The sequence below is a fragment of the Dromiciops gliroides genome, chromosome 1, assembly GCF_019393635.1.
Source record: "Dromiciops gliroides isolate mDroGli1 chromosome 1, mDroGli1.pri, whole genome shotgun sequence".
NCBI lineage: Eukaryota > Metazoa > Chordata > Mammalia > Microbiotheria > Microbiotheriidae > Dromiciops > Dromiciops gliroides.
The window spans coordinates 328,841,294-328,865,167 of NC_057861.1; positions in this window are offsets into that span (position 1 = coordinate 328,841,294).

Genomic DNA, 23,874 nt, shown 5'->3' on the forward strand with positions numbered 1-23,874 from the left:
AACATTACAATTAGGATAGCTCATCCAAAGACAGAATTCTATCAAATGGGCAACTAGATGCTACAGTGCTAGAAATGGAGATAGAAGACCTGAATTCAAAACCCAGCCTAAGACATTTACTAGCTATGTGATATTTGGGAAGTCAATAAATCCCTGTTTGTATCAGTTTCCTCATCTGTAAAGTGGGGATGATAATAGCACCTACCTGCCAGGGTTGTTGTGAAGATCAAATGAGATAATACTTACAAAGTGCTTAGCCCAGTGCCTGGCACATAGTGCTATATAAATGTTAGCTATTATTATTATTTTTGATGCCATAGGAGATTATTCTTAAGGGTGAGGCAGACACCTCTACAAAAGCATTTGAGTGTCACTATGAGGACTCTTACTCCCAAAACATCTGTCCCACATATACCTGACAAAGTGTCTGACATTTCAACATTTTAATTTGTATAATGATTTTATGATCTTAGAGTCCTCTAATAAAATATAAATACTTGAAAAGATAAGAAGCATAGATTCCATTAACTGTTAAAGCTTCAATAGGAAGAAAGAAGAGACTAGTTTATTAGATACCTTTAGGAATATAACGACTAGCTAGCAAAAGGTCCTGACGAAACAGAAGACTGGACAGCGGGAAAGAAACAAGTGTCCTTTCAGAACTATAATTACTTCAAAGACTCTTGAGGGAAGTAAACAAGAATAAAAGATGTCCTGGGTACATTGATTCAGTTCTGAAGACTTAAAAGGAAGAAAGAGAAGGATGGGTAAAGAGAGAAATACACTAATGTAGAAAAGGTAAGAAACCAGAACTTGGCATTTCCCATGATTGAGGTCCTCGAGAAGAACATATGAACAAGGAGAAAAGGGTGAAGGTATGGTCTAGGGTATAAATATATGAAATTTAAGAGAAAAACAAGTGAGCATAGTTAGGAGGTGGGTTAAAAGGGAGGATAATATTAGAGAGGGAATAGCTCAAAGCAAAATATGCTTCCTGATCCTGAAAAGGGAATTAAAAGGGATGCAGTTGGCCCATGTCCTAGAACATAGTTTCTTAAACTGTAAGTCACAACCCCATATGGGTTCACATAACTGAATGTGGGGGGTCATGAAAAATTGGGCAACAATAAAGTTATGTAGAACTACTTTATTTACCTATATACTTGGGGTTGCATAAAAATTTCTCAGGTGAAAAGGAGTCTCAAGTGGAAAAATATTAAGAAGCTCTGACCTAGAAGATAATGGAGTAGCCTAGATTGCCTCTTTTATACTTGGGGGAATGGCAGAACAAATCTAGTATGTGAAAGTAATGGAATATTATTGTAACATAAGAAAAAGAGAAAATTAAGAGACTCCTGGGTAGTATGAATTGACACAGTGAAATTAGTATAATCAGGGGCAGCTAGGTGGCACAGTGGATAAAGCACTGGCCCTGGAGTCAGGAGTACCTGAGTTCAAATCCGGCCTCAGACACTTAACACTTACTAGCTGTGTGACCCTAGGCAAGTCACTTAACCCCAATTGCCTCACTAAAAAAAAAAAAAAAAAGAAAAGAAAAGAAATTAGTATAATCAAAAGAATAATTTATACAATAATAATAACAATATTATAAAGAAAAAAATGTTGAAAGACTTAGGAACTCTGGTCAAATCAATGATCAACCATGTCTCCATAGGATCTATGATGAAGTAGGTTGTCTCCCTCCTGATAAAGAGATGATGGACATGAGGTTCACAGATATACATTTTTGGATATGGCCACTGTCTGGTTTTCCTTATTATTATATATGTTATGAAGGGTTTTTTTCATTCCTTTTCCTTGTCTTAGTGAGGGGCAGGTTAGCAATGGTAACTAGAGAAAGGGTGGGGCTTTTGAAATATTTTTTAAATGCACAAAACAGAAAAAAGTTCAGAAAGAAGCATAGAAAAATTGAAAAGTTTTGAAAGTAAAGAATAAAATTTACTGTTCTATTAAGGCAAGTAGTATGAAATGGAAATTCACTATTTTATATAGAATCCTATTTTTGTGTCCTTATAAGCATATGGAAATGCTCTTTTTATATTTAATTTCATAATTAAAAATTTAAAAATGAATGTATTCATTATGTATTTTGTTTTCCTTGAAAAAGAAATACATATATACACACATACATTTATATACATATCTATGTCACAAATAATGTAAACATATACTTTAATACTTAATGCCGGGCAGCTAGGTGGCACAGTGGATAAAGCACTGGCCCTGGATTCAGGAGTACCTGAGTTCAAATCCGGGCCCCAGACACTTGACACTTACTAGCTGTGTGACCCTGGGCAAGTCACTTAACCCCCATTGCCCTGCAAAAAAATCAACCAAACAAACAAACAAAAAGATATAAAAATTCTTAATGCCTTCAAAGATGAAAATATGTTGGAAAATACAGATCAGCAATTGAGAGTGAGATAAAAAAAAGACTTGAAGACCACAAAGAATTATCACAATCATCCACCATGAATACTATATATAAATATTTTTTAATTTTTTTTTCCGTGGGGCAATGAGGGTTAAGTGACTTGCCCAGGGTCACACAGCTAGTAAATGTCTGAGGCCATATTTGAACTCAGATCCTCCTGAATCCAGGGCCAGTGCTTTATCCACTGCACCACCTACCTGCCCCTGAATACTTTCTTAAGGAAAAGAATTGGAACGTCTTGGAAATAGAAAGCACCAAACAACATCACAAAAAATTGACAATGATTATATTTTCACAGATAGGATATAATACATTAGTAATATGGGAATCATTCCTGAATCAACCGTCTGTGTACTGTTGGATCATTGACTTGTTAGTTAAGAGCAAAGATCAACATTAATAATATCTAGAAGGAAAAAATTAAAATGTGAAAAAGTTATGTCATATAATTAAAACAAAAACAAGCTGGCCTTTTAAGACAAGTTATTGATGACAAAAAATGTGATACAGTTACATGAAATTACCACTGACACCAATTACAATTATTTCATACAGAAGTTTAATATAAAAACAAGAGCCATAATAGGGAGACCAAAACAGCCTAAAATGTATTTTGTCAGCAGACACTTGACTTACTTGCTCAGTGGAGAGACATGGCAGCCAAGGACAATACTGATTTACAATATAAACTCATTTGTGAAATCTTATGGAGAAGGATGACAGAAGGTTAGAAGTAATATCACCTCATAAAACAGATAAGAAGGGGAGGTTAAAACCATTATAAAGTATGCTAGGTGAGAGAACAAACTAAGCAAAATCATCCTGAGGGCATTTAAGGATGAAACTGAAAGAAGGAAAACAAACAGACAAAAGATAGAAAAGATATGCCAAGATTTTTAAAACAAGCTTTTTCACCATCAAGGACAATGGAAGCACCACATTTGGATTCTAACATCACCATTCCAGAAATGCTTACAGAAAAACAAGAAATGGCGCTAAAATGAACAGAGAGGAAAAGCAGCAAGGTTACACCACATATATACTTTAGAAATCAGTGCTTGAAGTTAAAAAATTAGGAGAGTATTGAGGAATTGATTCAAAATGTAGCAACAGGAGATAAAAAAAAAACCAACAAAACAAAACCAAAGGCATGGGAAGGTGGGCAACCTTGAAAATTATTATTACCCCCACCCCCCAAAAAATTGACAGTCATAAACAAATTTAAACCAATGTGCTTAATTTTCCCATTTATATTAAAATCATTAATTTTTTCTTTTTTCCCAGGCAATGAGGATTAAGTGACTTGCCCAGGGTCACATAGCTAGTAAATGTCTGAGGCTGGATTTGAACTCAGGTCCTCCTGAATCCAGGGACAGTGCTTTATCCACTGCACCACCTAGCTGTCCCAAAACTGTTAATCTTGATGTGGGATATAGTGGGCACTAAAAAGATTTTGGAAAGGAATTCTCCACAGTCAACCACATCTTTAGAACCCCACAACTGATATGTGTGTGTGTATGCATATATATGTATATATATGTGTGTATATGTATATATATATATATGTGTGTATGCTTTTTTATATTTAATTTCAGAATTTTTAAAATTCTATATTCTATATATATATATATATATACACACACACATATATACACACATACATATGAAGAGAGAGAGAGAGAGAAAATACTCAATCCAATATACTTAATATCTATTCTAATTTAACTTCCACTTCTTGTTCCCCCAGGCTCTGAGGTCAACCTTTTGCTCCTCATGTCAGGAACCAGACAAGTTCCTACAAAACTTTCTACATTCTTCTTTCCATGCCCCTTTTCTTCTACCATCCTGCCCTCCACTTTCTGGTGACTGTTTGTCTTCTCCCATTGGAAAGTAAGCTCTTTGAGGTCAGCGGCTCTCCTTTTATTTTATTTGTATTTACACGTATGTATGAATACAAATAGAAGCAAAGAACAGTCTCTGTACATATTTTGTCATTGTTCAGTTGTGTCCAATTCTTCATGACCCCATTTGGGGTTTTCTTGGCAGAGACACTGGAGTGATTTGCCATTTCCTTTCGCAGCTCATTTTACAGATGAGGAAACTGAGGCAAATAGGATTAATTGACTTGGCCAGGGTCATGCAGTTACTAAGTATCTGGGTCTAGATTTAAATTCAAGAAGATGTGTCTTCCTGAGTCCAGGCCCAGCACTCTATCTACTGTGCCAACTAACTGCACACACATATGTACATACATATATACACATATATGCATTCATGCATGTGTATTTATGTATGTATTTGTGTGTATATGAATGTATTCCCTGTCTCAAAGCCCATTGGTATTATGCTCTATCCTTAATGATGGAAATAAGTGTCCTGCCTTGTGTGAAGGGCACAGCAGATTTGGTGAAAGTGAGGGAGCCATAGCCTTCTCCAGTGCCTTCTTTGAGGACTCTTCAATCAGGAAGTGCCCTTTGAGGACACATCATTCAGGTGCTCCTAGCTTTCAGCTTAGATCAATAAGACAGAAGAGGCCAACCCCACTTCTGTTTGAGGAAGGAACAGATTCTGGGAAGATATGAGAGGAACCAGCAGTCTCCATCATCTCTACTATCAAGTAAGACCTAAAACAGTGAAATATCTACTCAGTAAAGCTGTCACGGCAGAGATCCACCACAAAGAACAACCTGACCAGAAGATTGTCAAAATTCACATGTCTTTGACAAACATTGTGGCACCAAGCCTTGGATGATTATACAGCATCCTGGCTGAGATTTATAATCAACCAAAAGAATTTGACCTAGTTATCCTTACAGGAAGAAGCCAAATGGATAAAACATTCCTATTGTCCAGATCGTGTCATGCAGTTTGATGGACAGCTATAAAACTTGTCTACACAGTTATATATGCCTCGAAAATTTCACAGCAAATAGCCCATAAGTTGGAATGAGAATTAAACAGAGGAAGGAAAAGCATACTGGTTAATGATGGGAAATTACAATGTTCCTTTAATTACCCCAAACTTCTCCTTAAAACAAAGGCTCAACTTTGAAATACCAATATTCTACCAGTGTTGTTGTATGGCTATAAATCATGGAACACAGCAATCTGCAAAGAACTAAAAATGGTTAGGAGCATAATGACTGAGTATAGGCTACAACATGGAACCAATACAAAGAAGGAACTACAAAGAAGAATTAGTGCATTTGATGTCATTAAAGAAATGTATGATCGAAAAAGAAGATAACAAGAGTCCAGACATGACAAGAGTCCGAAATAACCCATTGACAACCTTGGTATTTTACCTTGTTCTAGAAGAAATCTGCCTGCTTGGGTGGACCCCTGTAGAAAACTTTAAAGTAAGACATGGATAACAAGATGAGCAGCTATGGGTGAGTTATAAAATCTGGATAGCTGGAGGGAATATACATATTGATGAAATCCTATATCCATTTACACTTATGAGAGTATAAATAAAGAATTATTTTCTCTATTTCCCTATTCCCAAGTGATCTGCCAGATGATCAAGTAATAGCTTTTTTAACTTTGTCAATACAGGGTGTGCATGAATAAGTTGACCCTGCTTTTTATTTCTTCCATTGTAATTGAAACAATTCTCTCAGCACCTGAATGAAAATTTAGAAATAAATACTTTATAAACTGCTCTTAGCTCTGAGGGCTCCATTACCCTTTTGATGCAAATGTATAGTCATTAACACTTAAAACATTTCTCCTAGAATAGGGGAGGGGTTAGGAGCAGTTTCTAAATTGCTCCTTTTGAACTAGACAAACATTAGTGGTGTCATAGACAATGAAGTTGCTGGAGCCAGAAAAGCCAACGTATGATGGGTTCATCAGGAAGGGGATTGGAAACATAATGATTTTTCCACCCTTTCACAGAACCAAGGCCCTGTGGAAAGGAAACCAGTTTTGGAGTCATTGTGTCCCAATTTGGAATTCTGGTTTTGCCACCTTTGTAATCCTAAGAAAATCATTTCATCATACTAGCTGTGTGAGCCTGGGCAAGTCACTTAACCCTCATTGCCCTGGGGAAAAAGAGAGAGAGACAGAGAGAGAGAAAATAATTTTATCTCTTTGGGTCTCAATTTCCTCTTCTATAAAACGGAAACAATAAGACATACATTTCTCTACGTCACAGGGATGTTGTGAAGAAATTTCTTTTAAAACCTTAAAGTGAATATTAATATGTTATTCTTCTTATTTCATATGCATTCAAAACTCTATATACCTTTCTCTTTGCTATAAGTTAAGAGAGACTAACAGAGCTAGAGAAGTCCTGAAAATGGCAACCAAAAGGGAAAGATCACAAGACTGATCTCTTTGTGAGGACTAAAAGGATATTTTTTAAGTTCCTTTAAGGCTAGGGATGTTTTTCACTTTGTCTTTATATCCTGAGATCCTAGAACAATACCTGACACATAGTAGGCCTCTGATAAGTGTTTGTTGAAACAGATTAGAAGAGTTAGTCCTTAATGTAGAATGTCAAAAGGAGAATGGTGAAAGCCTGTAAATCATTAAGAGAATAAATAAAATTGAATCAAAGGTTGTATTCCACCATAATTAGAACTAAGAAGGGGTGGGGCAAATGAAAAGAAGTCCTATTTTGCAGAGTGGAAAATAAACTGATAAACTCTGTCATCCCAACAAACCATATATTCAGTTAGTTTCAAGAAATATTAAGATAAATTTGCAGTGTATAAATCCACAATGAACTATTAAAATATACCAGAGTGTTACAAATATTTATTAATAAAATAGGCATTCGGGGCAGCTAGATGGCACAGTGGATAGAGCACCGGCCCTGGAATCAGGAGTACCTGAGTTCAAATCCGGCCTCAGACACTTAACACTTAACTAGCTGTGTGACTCTGGGCAAGTCACTTAACCCCAATTGCCTCACTAAAAAAAAAAAAATAGGCATTCGATTTTTATTCAGAAAATTTGGGTTTGAGACCTACATCCAACTTGTTTCAAAGATTATGACTTTTGCCAAGTCACTGTTAATTGGAGAGGGCTAAAATAGTCTTGGGTTTCCCATTTGTAAAATGGAAATATCCAAAACTTGTACTACCTACCCATTCATTGTGAAGATTCAAATGCAAGGAATGTAATTTGTAGCAGAAAAGCATTATATAAAGTAAGTTATTACCAAGTTTGTATTTCTTTATTATTTGGGGTCATCATCCCAAAGCTTTGAAAATGAAATAAAGATATTTTTTCACAATTCCTGTCTACATAGGACAATTCTAAATTCTTTCAGGCAGGGTAAGGAAGATGAATAGATTCAATTATATTCAATTTAATTCAATTCAATTCAGTTAGCACTAATTAAGCACCTACTACATGCAAGTTATTTGCTAGGCACTGGGAACACATTGATAGATGAGCATCAGTCCCTCTTCTCAAAGAGCTCACATTCTAATGGGATTCTTGGAGGGGTGGGGCTAGTTAATGAGAATTTGGCAATGGAGAACCATGAATAGAATTTAAACTAGTATGAACTAGTAGGCTATTATAAATTTAGAATTCAAACTAGTACCATCAGGGTTAACTCAGGACAAAAAGTCAAATCAAGTCAAATTTGTTTCAGAGCCCAGCCTCTTAAACTGGGACTAGTGTATCCCATGGTGATCCTCCACCAATGAGGACTAACCGGTTGTCCCCCATACCTTGGGACTTGGTTGTCCATTATTTCATCCTATCAGACCCAGTATCCCTCAAGCTTAAATTTGTTAATGTGACACAGCTTTAGATTTCTGAGCTAACTAGAAAAGGTTAAAATGGCCTCACTGGTTTCTCTAAAGAAGTATATACTTAACAGGGCAAAATCCTTGTCATCATTTTGTAACCCAGGGAGATGATTGCAATGGTAGGAATTTTAAGTCAAAGAAAGAGAGAAAGAAGTCAAAGAAAATCTATTGGAAGATATTTTGGTTTAGAGAACAGTATTTCTGATATCTCTCAGCTCAAATTATTAGCAGCAGTAACCTACACCACATCTAAGTAACACTGACCTAAATAAGATAACAAGGAGAAAGCATTTTATAGGGAAGTAAACATAAGTCTTCTTCACTTCGTGAGACAGGAAAGTAATTGGCAGCAGTAATCTAAGGGTTAAAGCTAATGGGACTGCCACAGAGACAGAGAGTGGAGCTGGGACCCCTAAGTGTTTATGTGCCACTGAGTTTCCTATTTGTTTTCATTTGTGAGCCTAGGTTGGTTGGAGGTGATAATTGTTTAATTGTGCATATTGGCTTTTTCATTTAAAAAAATTCAATAAAGTTTCACTATTTTTTAATCTAAAATAATGGACTCATGCTGTGATAATTATCGTGATAAAATGTAAAAAATAAATAAATAACCTCCCATTTAAAAGATTTCTCTTATCTGCCAACAAGTTCTATCTACTGAATGTAAACTTAATTGCAATATATTTCCTTAATGATCTCCTCTAATTGGGTCTCTCTGATATGGTATCTTTCTAAAGTTGCAGCCCAATAACAGAGTATTTGCTGTTAATTCTTTAGAAGCCCCTTTAAGTGATGGGTATATAAATAAATACTGATTTTTTTCCTACATATTTTTACCAGGTAGAGAAGGGAATTCTTTGAATACCCTTAAAATGTATATTTTTAAAGCAATCAGAGTCAAATAAAGAAGACCAAGATATTAGTTGCTTTTCCTATCATCAAAACAAAAAATGGAGAATTAAAGCTATTATCAAGAGATATGGGGGGGGGGGCGGTAAGGTGGTGCAGTGGATAAAGCATCGGCCCTGGATTCAGGAGTACCTGAGTTAAAATCTGGCTTCAGACACTTGACACTTACTAGCTGTGTGACCCTGGGCAAGTCACTTAACCCCCATTGCTCTGCAGAAAAAAAAAAAGAGAGAGATAGGCAAAACTTTTTTCTTGGAGCAATTTGGTTATATTTGGTGAAAGATGTTTTGAGAATTTAAACTATTTACTATGCTCTTTCAGTATAACCTTCAATATCTAACACATTTCTGGACATATATTGTTTTAATTAACTTAATTTTCTCCTTCCCTTGGAATATACACCCAGTGAAATGGTATATAGGGAGGAGAAGAAGGCCCAGTACAGTGCCTTAGGGAACATCCATAGTTAACAAGTATACCCTCAATGAAGATCCAGAAAAGGAAAATGAGAAGGAGTAGAGAGGTAGAAGAACCAGGAGAGAGCAGTATAGAGAGAGTATTAAGGAGAAGAATGTGATCCCAGTGTCAAAGGCTTCAGAGAGGTCAAGAAGGATAAGAATTGAGCAAGGGCAATAGATTTGTTGATAAAGAGATCATTTACAACTTTGGAGAGAACAGTTTTGATGGTTTGAAGACTGAATTTCGACAACAGACAGTTAAGAGGGAGGGAAAGGAAGTGAAGGCATCAACCATAGATAGCCTTCTCGATGAGGTTAGCCAGAAAAAGGGAGCAATATAAGATGATGGCTAGCAAGGATGTACAGATCATATTGAGGAATGAATTAGACTTGGGGTGGAGTTGCCCCAGAGCATCAGGCAGCAGTATGTAGCTGGAAAGGAGGAGGGAGTGTCTGGGCATAGACAAGCTGACTTCTGTGAAGTTTAGGTGGTCCAATCACACCTAGCCTGTGATCCAATGGCTGCCCTGACAGGCCAAGAAGTCTTCCCAGGGCTGCTCAGGCTAGCCAATTGTCATGCTATATTGATTTACATAAATCCTATAGTTCACTTTGTATTCTACATTGTAGAGGGGATTCACCTTGGACTAGATGACTTCTGAGATACCTTTCATCTCTGGTACTCTGAAACTTGAGCCTAACAGTACACCAGGCACTTAAATGGTTTTCTTGCCTCCAATATTTTCACTTTCCAAGGCATTCTTAACACATTCTACCTAGTACACAGGTAAAACAACATTAACTCCCTTTTTAAAAAACCTTCAGTGGCTCCACATAGCCTACCAAATAAAATCCAAGTGCCTTAACCTCACTCTCAAGGCTCTTCATGATATATGTCCCTAAGGTCCTTTTCCAACACTTATGTCACACTAGTTCCTGTCATATATACTTCAGTGAACCAGAATTATGTCACTATTCTTCCTGCTCCACACTGCCACTGGTGTCACAACATGAGCCTGGAACAGACATTCCTCACGTTTCTACCTAGGAAAGACCTCTTCTTCAAGATCTTCCACAATAGACACCACTTCTATGAAAATTTCTACCTAGCCAGCAGTGATCCAAACTTTCTAGAATTCCCTTGTTCTATTGAGTTTGGTCTCTTCTGGGTACCTAGTCAAAATCTAACTTAGATTATAATTATTCATGGGTGTACAGTGTCTCCACCATTAGACTCTATAAACCCATATAAACTTCCTGAAGTTAGGAAGATATATAATTTTTCATCTTTTTATCCCAAAACCTAGTGGAGTACATTGAATAGGAATTTTAAGAAACCAGAAAGAATCTTCTAGAACCTGGTGATTAATTTCTTCTTTCTGAGTATCTCACATATATCTGTGTTAGTGATTATCCCGAGTTCTCAAATGGAAACAGCTAGGCTTCCAAGATAGAATGTTGAGGGTTCTGGTTTGGTATTTTAAAGAATATTTATAGCAATGTGCAAAGATGTAGGATTTGACCCATAGCAAAAACATGCCCTAAAATTAAAAAAAAAACAACACCAAAACCAAAAGAATACTACATAAAGTTTTATTTTCTTTCATTCACAGAATAAAATGATTGATAGACTTTAGCCCTTTAAAATTGAGTCCTATTTAGAGTAGAACATGCTAAGATCTTAGGAATCATCTAGTATAATTCCTTATTTTACATAGGATGCAAGAGCTATAGTTGAAAGGGAATGTAGAGACTATGTAGTCCAGTATGTTCACGTTACAGGTGAAAAAAAAGAGAGAGAGCCAGCAAGGTTATTAGGTACCCAAGGTTACATACATAAGTAATATTAGATTCAAGATTTGAACACAGGTCTTCTGTCTCCCAAGTCAGTGTTCATTCCATTTTACCATTTTGTCTTCCTCAAAGCAGAGAAAATAGTTTGCTTATGGTTTTCAACTCTGCCTTGCAAGCCTTAAATTCTCCCTGAATTCAACCTGTCAGATTCTCCAGAAATCTTTCCTTATTCCACTCTTGTTAGTAAGTTTATTCAGCTCAACTCAACAAGGATTTATTACATAGTGATTCAGTTATTGTGCGAAGAACTGGTAATCCAAATTGAAGCTAAAAGAAAGGTAGTCCCTGTCTGCAAGGAACTTATGTTCTAATACGGAAAGGCAACACCTAAAAAGAAGTTGAAAGGGAGAGGGAGAATAAAAGAGGAATGGTACTCACCTGGACTCATGAAAAATACAAGACCATGGTGGAGAAAGATATCCAGTGTAAAAAATCCAGTAAGCAGTCAATATAGAGACTGGATCCTGATATGCTGATCTGGGAGTCATTTGAATAGAGAAGATAACTGAAACCATGGAAGGTGATGAGATCAACAAAAGGGTAAAGAGAGAAGAGATGAGGGTCCAGGACAGTGTTATTGTTATTGTGCACCTATAATTAGGGAGAGGGAGATGGATGATGAGTAAGCAAAGGAATAGAAGGAACAAGATAGCACAAGAGTCATCGAAACCCAGAGCATCTAGGAAGGGAGAGAATCAATAATGTCTAATGATACAAAGATGTCAAGAAGGGGCAGCTAGGTGGCGCAGTGGATAGAACACTGGCCCTGGATTCAGGAGGACCTGAGTTCAAATCCGGCCTCAGACACTTGACACTTACTAGCTGTGTGACCCTGGGCAAGTCACTTAACCCCAATTGCCTTACCAAACAAACAAACAAACAACAACAACAACAAAAAAGATGTCAAGAAGAGTGAGAAGATTCAATCAGATGTGGCAATAAAGACATCACTGATAACTTTGGAGAGAAAACTTTAACTGAGTGACAATATTTGAAGCCAAGGTTTTAGAAGAGAGTGAAAGATGGGGAAATAGAAGCAGTGAGTATCAACAGCTTCCCCCCCACACCCAGGAGTTTGTTTGGCTATGAAAAGGAGGACGGATTTAGGATGGTGGCTTGAGGAGTTAGAAGGGTAAAGTGATTTTTTTAGATGGAAGAGATTTTGTCATGTTTGTTAGAAGCAAGGAATGAATCAGTAGATAGGGAGGAATGGTAGATTGGTAGTGGGAGCGGTTGTGAGAACATGTCCAAAACAGAATTAATTATCTATCTCCAAAAATCTATTTTCATAACTTCCATATCTCCCTCTAGGGCACCTTCATGCTGCCAATTATATAGGTTTCCAACCTTAGAATATTCCTTAACTTCTCCATCTCCCTCATCTCAGTCCAGCCAATTACAAAATCTTATTCATTTTAACTTCAAATCTCATACATCCCCTTTATTTCTTTCTATTTCCACAGTCCTCATGTTTTGCCTGGACTATTTCAGTAGCCCCCTAATTGGTCTCCATGCTATGAGTCTCTCTCCTCTCTGATACATCCTCCACATGGCTACCAAAATGAGATTTCTCAAACATGGGTTTGATCATGTCATTCCTCTACTCAATAAATTCCAGTGACTCCCTATTACTTCTGTGGTCAAATATAAACCCCCGTCTCTCATTTAAAGACCTTCATAACCTGGCTGCAACCTATCTTTCCAGCTTTATTATATATTTCTCTTTCGTTTTCTCTACAATCCATAAAACTGAGAGACAAGAACAAAATGATCATAATATAGTGATAACAATATAATGATAATAATAATACTTTATATGCATATGACTCTTTATAGTTTACAAGGCACTTTCTAAAATATTATTTCATAATTTTATTTTCATAAAAACTCCAGGCAGGGTATTTTCTCCATTTCTTTCTGGTAAAAAATGAACAGTACCAACTCTAATAAGCTAGTCAAGTGCTCTTTCTAATACATTTTGTGTCCCTACTCCTATGATATGCACACGTTATATTCTTGTTTTGAACCTAAATTTTTGGTTGTGCTATTGTTATTGTTGTTCAAATTTTTGTTGTTTTATTTTTAAAGTGCCCAAAGTAATAATGTCATCAGAACATCTCGGCAGCATAGTGGATAGAGTACCAGGACTGGAGTCAGGAAGACTCATCTTCCTGAGTTCAAATCTGGTCTCGGACACTTACTAACTTTCGGGACAAGTCATGTAACCCTATCTGCCTCAGTTTCCTCATCTGTCAAATAAGTTGGAGAAAGAAATAGCAAACTATTCTAGTATCTTAGCCAAGAAAATTCAGTATGGGGTCATGAAGAGAATGAAAAACACGAAAAATGATTTTATCTGAAGTGCTGTTTCAGCATACATTACTATTTTATTTTTGTCTATTTGCCTATTCCTTGCTGCCATTAAAATGAATTGGTTGTCTCTGAATTACTACCAAAAGATATCAGTTAAAAATATAACCGATCTTTGATTATGCTGTCTGCCATATTGAAACAAAATGGTAAGCAGTAAAAACTTTTGGATGAGTGTATTTTTTTTCTTTCTTTTCTTTTAATGTAGTGCAATGAAGGTAGGTGAGGCACCTATGTCCAGGTCACAGAGGTAGTTGATGACTCTGGGCAAAAGCTACAATCCACAGTCACTGTAACACTTAGCTCTTTTACAACCCTATCTGTACATGGCTAGTCCCTGCCCATCTTTTATTTGATGTTTTTCTCTTCCTGGATCCTAATTAAAACCAGCCAGATTATCTCAGAAGGCATTTCCAATTTAACAAAATCTCACTCATTTTTTATCTGAATTTCCAAAGCACCTCCCTCCCTTCTGCTTGTGGTCATCTGCAAACTGTACCAACATGTTCTTTTTCTGCCATCCAGATTGCTAATGAAAGTGTTTAATAACATTACCTCTTGTTAGCTTCCTCCCATACTGTCAGTGATCCATCCGCAGACACTCTCTGGGTGCTAGATGCCAGTCAGTCATGTCCATCAGTTGGGGACCTAATCACTGTGAGATCCATATGGCATTTTCTCCCACTTAAATGATGATCATCTAATATGAGATAGAATCACAAATCCTTCTAGGATCCAGATGGAGAAAATGTTCTCCATTCCCTCATCTTATCGGTTCAGTAACTAAGCCATCCTTGCTAGGTAAGGGGGGAAAATCATCACAAGAGTGAAACTGACAACTTAAATATCCCTTTCTACCTGTCCTGCAGTGTCTTTCATTTAAGCTCTCATCCAAGATATTCTAGAGGCTCTGTAGGACACAAGAGTGGATCCTTACTATCCAGTGTTTTTTAAAGCAGCCTTATTTCAACCCTTTCCCCAGGAAAACTTTTCTCCTCTCTCTGCCCTTGAATTTCCTGCTTCATGGAAAGAAGGCTATCAGCAATATAACAACATGCTAAAACATATTTGATGCCAGCAGTATAATGAAATTAAGGTTTTCTAACATTACTTATGTTCATAGTATATTAACAAGCTATTGACACTTTCTTAAAACTTCATTGAAAAATGTTTGTCCTAGTATGATTATACTGTAAATCCATTCTTCTTTATCTCCTTTCCAATGACTACTAATTACCATCCAGTGTGAAGAGAGTATAAAAAGATTTCTTCTTCATCAGTCAAACTTCTCAATCCTCAGTTACTGATACCATTTTGACCCAATCATGTTCAATTTAGAGGATTATAGTATCACTGCAATTTTAATTGTAAAAAAATGGAAATAACTTGAATAAAGGACATGAATAGGAGACCTCTATGCATGTCATCTCAACAAATCAACCAACACAATTGGCTGAAGAGTTAAAAATTAAGTAAAAAATTCATATTTTTTCCTCATGGTGCCTAACTTATTTTATGGGATGAGACCATTTTTTGCACCAAAATGGCAAGTTTAGTTAGCTGACCAATTGATTATGTAGAAAGAATTGATGTCATTGGGTAGCCAAATTCATGTATTGATTTTATTTGAGTAAATTCAGTCAATATGCTAGATATAGGATTGTGGTATCCTCATCATCATGCCTGCAGGCATTGCCATCATCTTAGTTATACTTAGAGGGAGAAGTTGTATACTAGAACTGTGATTTCACTGATGTGGGAAATTCCCTGTAAAGAAGTCCCTTCTAGCATATAGACTGGCATTTGCTCAATAATTTATATTTTTCCATTTATTTAATTTATTTTTAATTTATAGAATAAAAGCAAGCATTTCTAAATATTAGAAAGTCACCTGGAGGTACCCAAAGACACTAAATGACTTAGAACCTAGGGTCAAACTAGCAGTATGTGTGAGAGGCAGGCCACAAGCCCAGGACTTCTTGACTCTAAGGGTGCTCTCTATTCATAATTTCATTCTCACAACAGATAGCATAAACTTGTGAAATCAATAAGCCTTCACTGCTCTTTTTGTGTGCAGGGCACTGGGCTAGGAGCTAGGGACAGAAGCACAGACATGACATAATTCCTGTCGTCAGAGAGGTAACATTCTTTTTGGAAGGATATAAATCATTAGCAGATAGGTAAATATAGGACACATACAAAGGAAATACACACTATTTTGTTGAATTTTCCTCTTGAAGGTGGTGGAACTTGAGTTGACCCTTTAAGGAAGTTAGGAATTCTAGGAGGCAGAGGTGAGAAAAGAGCGAAGGTATTGCTGGCATGGGGAATAGTTTCTGCTGTCCCATCCTAGCCCAAATTCCAAATTCCAGCCTATGCCTCAGCAAGCCATGTGTTTACTAAAAGCAGAAAGGAGAAACTGTAGAGAATAGACTCTCCTACAAGCTGATGAAGCCTCATTTCCTTAGCCCAAAAGGTTCATTCAAATTTTCAAACTGGCTCTTGTATGTAGAAAGAGTCTTAATGGATTTTCATTTCTCATAAGTAGTAGTGGTTTAAACCTTCCTTTTAGTCTCATGGCTTTAAATATGGAAGTGTAGAGATATTCAAATCAACTCACCCTGACTGGAATTCTGGAATAACTAAGGCAGTTGTGATTGGAGCTAAAGCCATCTGCTCCAACCAGCAGAGGTGCAACATTTGCTGCACACTCCATCTGAGGAGCAAACGGCCATTTATCTGGGGGAACCAGGCCTTCCTATGTCCCAGGGAGCAAGTGCCCCTCTTATCAGAGCCTTCCATTCTGCCAGGAAGCCAATGGGCTTTGGGGGTTCTTTGTTTACCATCTTTAGTGCTTGGCCATTAGAGTAAGTGCCAGGCCTGTTTGTTGCTCTATTCCCCAGACTGCTCAAGCACGTTTTTTAAAGCTCTCAGAATGCCACAAGTTCTCATTACCCCACCTCCAGACTCCCCAGTGGAATTCATAAGTGACAAGAAGCTGGAAAAATACAGATGGCATAATTATATATTTTGCAGTTGATTAATCACCACAAAACATTAATCACATTTTGTATAACAATACATAATCAAATTCTTTATAGTAGAAATTAAGTTTCTTTCTGATAGGGAATGGATTCCTTTAGGATATTGACAGGGTTTTTCAGCATCTGTTTGGCTCCAATTCCACATCTGCATTTGATTTTCATCTGCTGTAGGGCTTAGGAAAATGTGGCTTTAAGGTTTGTTTTATGTTTGTAAATGTACATGTTAATAGAAGAAATGTGTGAATAGGGAAATATTTCCACTTGCTAGATACTGTATATATCTCTCCCTCGTCCATAATGGGTTTCTTTCATAGAAATCATTGTTGTTGTTATTTTTCCCTTCGAGTAATGCCCTACAAATCAAAAGTAAATTTCAGATTTTTTTCTCAACCATCATAGAAATAAATAAATAGCAAAGGATATAATTAGTTTTGTATTACTGTAGGGGATGGAGCCTATTCATAGCTTTGCCATATTTAATACTTGCCACTTAAAGTACTCTCTTTTCTTCATCATTTGAAATGAAATCTATGAATTTCTATGCTTATGTATATACATAAATAGTTACTATTTAGACATGCTTTCATGTATAGCTATGATAGCATTTACAGATTGTACTTCTAGCCACAATGTCTCTACCTGAGAATGGAAGTCTTGAACAAATATTAAATTCTTAGCTTTTATGAATGTCTTCCATTCTGTGAATATTTGTTGAGAGAATTTTCATTGGCCAACTAGGGAGAAATAAAGAAAACATAATGAACTGTCCCTATCCTCAATGTGTTTACAATCTAGTTTAGAAAACAAGGTGTACACAATGAAAAAACCAGGGAGCAATTCCAAGGCAAGCCATAAGCAAAGTATTAATAATTTGATAGTCAATATAAATACTACTTAGGGAATATAAAGAAAGTGAAATATACAGTTATCCACTCTTCATCTCAGGGGTTAGGGGCACAGCACCCCTGTGATCTACAAAATCTAGGTAAAATGTTTTGGTCTTCCCTTAATACCAGAGAAGAAATTTGAATTTTTTCTTTTTCTTTTATTAGCTGTTTAAAGTACATTATTGTAAAATTTGGGTTGACATTATAGAGTTTTATATATATATATATACATATATATAAATGCATTATACAGTAATATATAATATATAAACTTAGAAATGCATTTTTATATATGTATATACATATATATGTATATATATATATATATATGCATTTCTAAGTTCATAAACTTGTTCTGTGTCATCTGCTGGCCTTTGTGTGTGATCTGCAACTTCTACAAAACTCCCCAAAATTCTCATTTAATTTTGACCCCCAGTATATCAAAACTGCAATGGAGAAAGTCGCTATGTGAAAGGGACAACTGTACTGAGGTTGACTTAGTCAAGTTACTCAGGGAAGATTGCTTGGAAGAGGTTGAATTCCAATCTAGATTTCAATAGAAAAGTAGTCTTATATTGGTGAAGAAGGGGAAATGTAATTCTAGATTGAGGGACCACTATGACAAAGGAGGAAAAAATGTAAATAAAGGGGACCTCTGCCACTAACAGTAATATGATTAACTTTTGTCGGGGTGATACTGTTTTGACTTGGTGTTTTGGAGAACAGAAGTAGACAGGTAGGTGACATAGCAGATCAAGTGCTAGACCCAAAGTCAGGAAGTTGTTGCTGTTGTGCAGTCATGTCTGATTCTTTGTGACCCTATTTGTTTTTTGTTTTGTTTTGTTTTTGTTTCTTTTTTGTGAGGCAATTGGGGTTAAGTGACTTGCCCAGGATCACACAGCTAGTAAGTGTCAAGGATCTAAGACCAGATTTGAACTCAGGTCCTCCTGAATCCAGAGCCGCTGCTCTATCCACTGCGCCACCTAGCTGCCCTAGGGGTTTCTTAGCATGCATACTTGAGCAGTTTTCCATTTCCTTCTCCAGCTTTTCCTTGTCTAACTCATATTACAGATGAGAAACTGAGGCACACAGGCTTAAAGTGATTTGCTCAGGATCACAGAACTATTAAGTGTCTGAGGCCAGATTTGAAATCAAGAAGAATTTTCCTGATTCCAAGCCTGACAAGCTACCCACTATGCCACCTAACAGCCCCAGAGTCAGGAAAACCTAAGTTCAAAGCCCAACCTTATGCTTATTACTAGTGTGACCCTAATCAAGCCATATAGTAATTGTTTGCCTCTATTTCCTCATAAGTCAAATGAGGATGATAATAGCAATTATCTCCCAGGATTGTTATCAGAATAAAATTAAATATTAGTAGACTGCATCTCAAAACTTTAATCACTATGTTAATGCTAGTAGTGACAGTGATGATGACGATAATGATGCTGATGCTGGTGATGCAGTTGGGTTGTCTTAAGGTTACAAAGATTAACGTCTTCATAACACAAGGGTCCATCATCACTTAAACATAGAACTATAAAAAGAGGAATGAGCTGCCTCGGAATAATGAGTTCCTCTTACTTGACATCTTTGGGGGGAAGCTTGTACTTTTTGTGATATTGTAGAAATAACGTATGCTTTTGAGTTGAATGAAGCTGTCTCATATCCCTAAGATCCTAATGCTGTGAAATGAAATTGAATACATGGCAGTTGATGGGAAGAGCTTCTTCTCAGGCTTACATTCAATAGGGTAACACCAAGACACCCATAGGAACGCTCTGTTTTCTATGTTTGAGTCAAAAGCTCTGTAGTTTTATAGATCTAGTTCAGAGAGGTCCTGACCAAGCTTCCGTGGGGAAGTTTAGAAGTTGATGATCTTTTGTGCTTTGTTAAGTCATCTTGAACATGCATTTGATAGTCTCTGAAGGTCCAAGGGAACCTCCCCATTCTGGGATATAGGAATAACATTGCAAACATCCTAACAAGGCACATGCTTCTTTAAGGATGCTGGCACTGGATTGAATGCTCATTTCACATTCAGCCAAAACAGGGCTCCAGCTAACAAAAGGTCTGCAGTACAGGCTTGATAAAATTGCCTTTTGAACAAATAATTTGTCAGTTTGTGTTGGGAACTGGGATGGTACCAATTCCTATAAAGCCCTTTTAGTGCTCTGAGAAGCAGTATACAAATAAAATGACTGATGTCCTGTCAATAGAAACTTCAGAAGGAGGATCAAAGAGAGAACTGGCTTCTTTTGAAGTGTGTGGGGAGGAAGTGTTAGATTTTATTTTTCCATCTAATATAAACCCCAAAGCATCAACCCAGCAAAAGGGACCTGGTATCTAAACAAGACAGAACACAGTTTCTCAGCAGTAGACACATCTCAGGGTTGTTTTTTTTTTAAAGACAAAAACTAGATTAGGAAAAATATCCATTCATGGGGTTATGATTGTAAATTTTGCTTTTTTACTCATCACAGGGCAGGAAAGCATTTGTATCAACAGCTTATTTTTTTTTCATTTTTGTAAGTTTCCCAACTGTGTCTGCCTTTGCAAGACAAAATTCTCTTCCTTGAGTAAAGCATGGTTATGAAGGAGTTAATAGCCCTGACTGAATGCTGCCACACTTCATGTTCTGTTGATCTCAGAGAAGAACTGTAAGTCAGCCCAGAGACATACAACATCTGTATCATCAGCATCCATCTTTTTCAGTCAGACCCCAATTAGGGATGGCATTTCCTAACACAAAGGACACAGCCGGTGTGTTTGATGATTATGTTTGAAATAATGGGGTGGAGTGTTCGCTTGAGTTGAAATATGATTCCATCTTGGCGTTTTCTATTTTCAAGGTTTATAAGAAGTATTAAGTACATGATCAAAAACCCAGATATCTCATACGGCCAACATGACACTTAATTGATTCAAAGGTATTCTATGATATATGCAATTCCCCAAAGGTGCTTAGAATTACATACTCTTAAAGTTTGAAGAGATTTTAGTGCTATAATAATGATATGATATTTATTTTTGGGTTGGTCTTGATTTAAACAATACAATGTATTTTAACAAGCTTTGAATAAGAGATATGCATTGTTGAACACATTTGGGAGGGGGGAATGTCAGAAAATATGGTAACCACAGATCAGGATCATTTAATCCTTATCTGTTTTCTCATTAAGGGAATCCACGCTTGAATATTACTGGAGGGAGTAGAGACAGGATGAAGGGGGGAAAAGTAATTCAGATCCTGATTTCTCATTGGCTTTCATTATATAAGATAAACATATTTTTTCCCTTGGGGTACAGACCCTAAGATTTGTCAAAACTTCCAGAGACCAACTGATATCTGAGGAAATAAAAGAGATATAGGTATAGGTATAGGTATAGCTATAGGAATAAGTATAGGTATAAGTATGGGAATGGGTATGGGTATGGGTGTGGGTATAGGTGTAGGTGAAGGTGTAGGTATAGGCATAGGGATAGGCATAGGCATAGATATAGGTATATGTATAGCTATAAATACAGATATCTTGTTTGGCCAGCAGAGAATCTAAAATATAACAATGGGAGAAGGGCTTAAATTAAAACTGGATTGATGTTTTTAAAAAAAGGTCATAGCACAACCATGAGAAGAGTTCAAGGACAGGACCCACTGTGTTCATCAGCCTTGGGCACTAAGCCTCATTCATTTATTTGTTGTCTTCTGGTGTCACGCCTCCTGACTCAACCTGATGAGCTACAGATGCTATTTCAGGCAGTATTCATGTTTTAAATAATTATACTCATACTGAGTTTGAAAAAAAAAAGTAAATTTTCCAGTTTGTATTTGGGCATTTGATAATAAGACCAAAAAGAAGATTGACAGCAGTGATAGCTTAAATAAAAAGAACACTCTGGCCATGAAAATCTGTCTGTTCTATCAGTATCCATTGCCAGTATTCTAAAGCATGTGATTTAAAGGCATAGGTTCTGCTTCCCAGTGTGTTGAAAGTCCCTAAGTTTTGACTGTGAATGTGACCCTGGCTGCAGAAAGGAAGTACAAAAATATAGCAGAAACATCAATGAAAATAGCATCAAGTAATGAACATATGGGGAGAACATTTTTTGGCATACATAATGAAATGAATATTTCAAAACTGCCAGATTTTAGGTGATATATTCTCAACATGTCCTTCCTACCTCCAATTAGATATGTGATAATGAATTTTCTTATGTTGAGTTCATTTATATCAAGGTCTACCTACACTTTTGAACTGAATCTTTCTAATATATCTTTGTGGAGATGAAAACATTGAAAAAGAATAGATACTCTTTACATCTTTTAAAAAAAATAGTCCCTATTATGTATATTCTGTAGTCCCATGCATGACCTCATCCTTATCAAGGATGGTGGAACTCTCTATTATCATTTAGTGAATGTAAAATGTATTTCTTCTTTACTGTTACCCTGGATACTAGAAGCTGTAACAATAAATGGAAAGTGGGGGAAATCTAATGGATTAAAAAAGTACATCCACTGGGGAATGCAGATTTGGAAGAAAGAAAGTATTCTTTGAGAAATCCTCACAGAATACAGCATATAAATTCCATGTTCAAGGAAATAGATCATGGAACCCTAGGCCTTGTATTTCCTGAGCAAATGATCACAAAATTTGAAAATTAAAGCCCTCCAATCTGATTCCTTTACTTTAAGGATAAGAAAACCAAGGACCAGGGGAGTCAAATCACTTCAACAATGTAATTCAAAAATTTAATATGTACCTTAGTACATGTAAGGCACTATGCTTAGAGCTGGGGATAAAGTTAAGATGAATAAGTCCCTACCCTCAAGAACCTTATATTTTAAAGTGGAGGGGAGAGAGCCACATATAGATAAGAATGCTTCAGGTAATTTGAGGAGGAAGACAACATCAAGAGATCAGGAAAACAGGAAGGGTCTCATGGAGGAGGCAGCATCTCAGCTGTATGTTAAAGGAAGATAAGGAAGCTGAGAGGCAGAGATTAATCAATCAACGAACATTAATTAAGCACCTGATATGTTCCTTATTTTATAGTAAGAAAGCCTAGGGATAAAAAGAAAGACAAAAGGAGTCTCTGCTCTCAGACAGCTTACATTCTAATAAAAGAGATGACATATAACTGAATAGGGACAAGCAATAGAAATATAAAGTAGATAGAAGATATTGTTAAAGGGAAAGGGACTAGCATCTGGGGGTACAGGAAATGCCTCCTTGTAAGAAAGTAGTATTGAAGAAAGCCAGAAATGCAAAAAGGTAGAATGGATGAAGAAAATTAATGAATAATAAAGCATTGTGACATTGTGATACAAACAGAAAGGCAAAGACAGTCCTCTTCAAAGTGCTTAGATTCTTATAGGAGAAATAATATACATAAGGGAATGATGAATAGGGAAGTGTCTTTTGGTCCACAAATTTATAGGGATGGTGAGTGCTATCACAGGGGAATGGATTGATAAACTGCATCGAGGAACAGTGCTGGAGCTGAACTAAGCATGGTTCAGGGTTCCAAAACACAAAAGAGAGAAGCAAGGCAATATAGAGGACAGGGAGGTTGTAGAGGAACAAGGTCAGAGAGGAGAGAATGAAGTGAAACTGGCTCGGCTGTCAGAGAGCAATTCTGGGAAGTACTTTCAGAATAGTCTCTGGTGTATATAGTTAAGCAGTTGACAAGGAGGTTGTCAAGGAGGTTACTGGAAAGTATGTGCATCTAGACAATGTGGGTACAACCCACTTTAAATAAGAGGTAAATTCAGAATTTCAGTCTTCTTTTTCCATATTTTACACATAGAACCTAGATTTACTAATAAGATTACATCCATGACAAAGCCTTTCTCTATTTAAAAAAAAGTCTGTACTTCTCTTCCTGTAGTACTTCGTAGTAAAATCCACATATTTTTTTTTAAAAAGCCAATAGACTACTTTCAAGGTGAATAGAGAACTAAAATGACTGAATCCTTTCTTACAGGAAAAGTTGGATGGTAACCACTTAGCAAAGTTTTGAGAGGTGCTTGAGAAGAAATGTGGATTTGGGGATCCAGAATGCCTCTTGTTAAGACTTTAGCCCACTAGGGAGCAAGTGTAGGATATATCTCACAGTTTATTC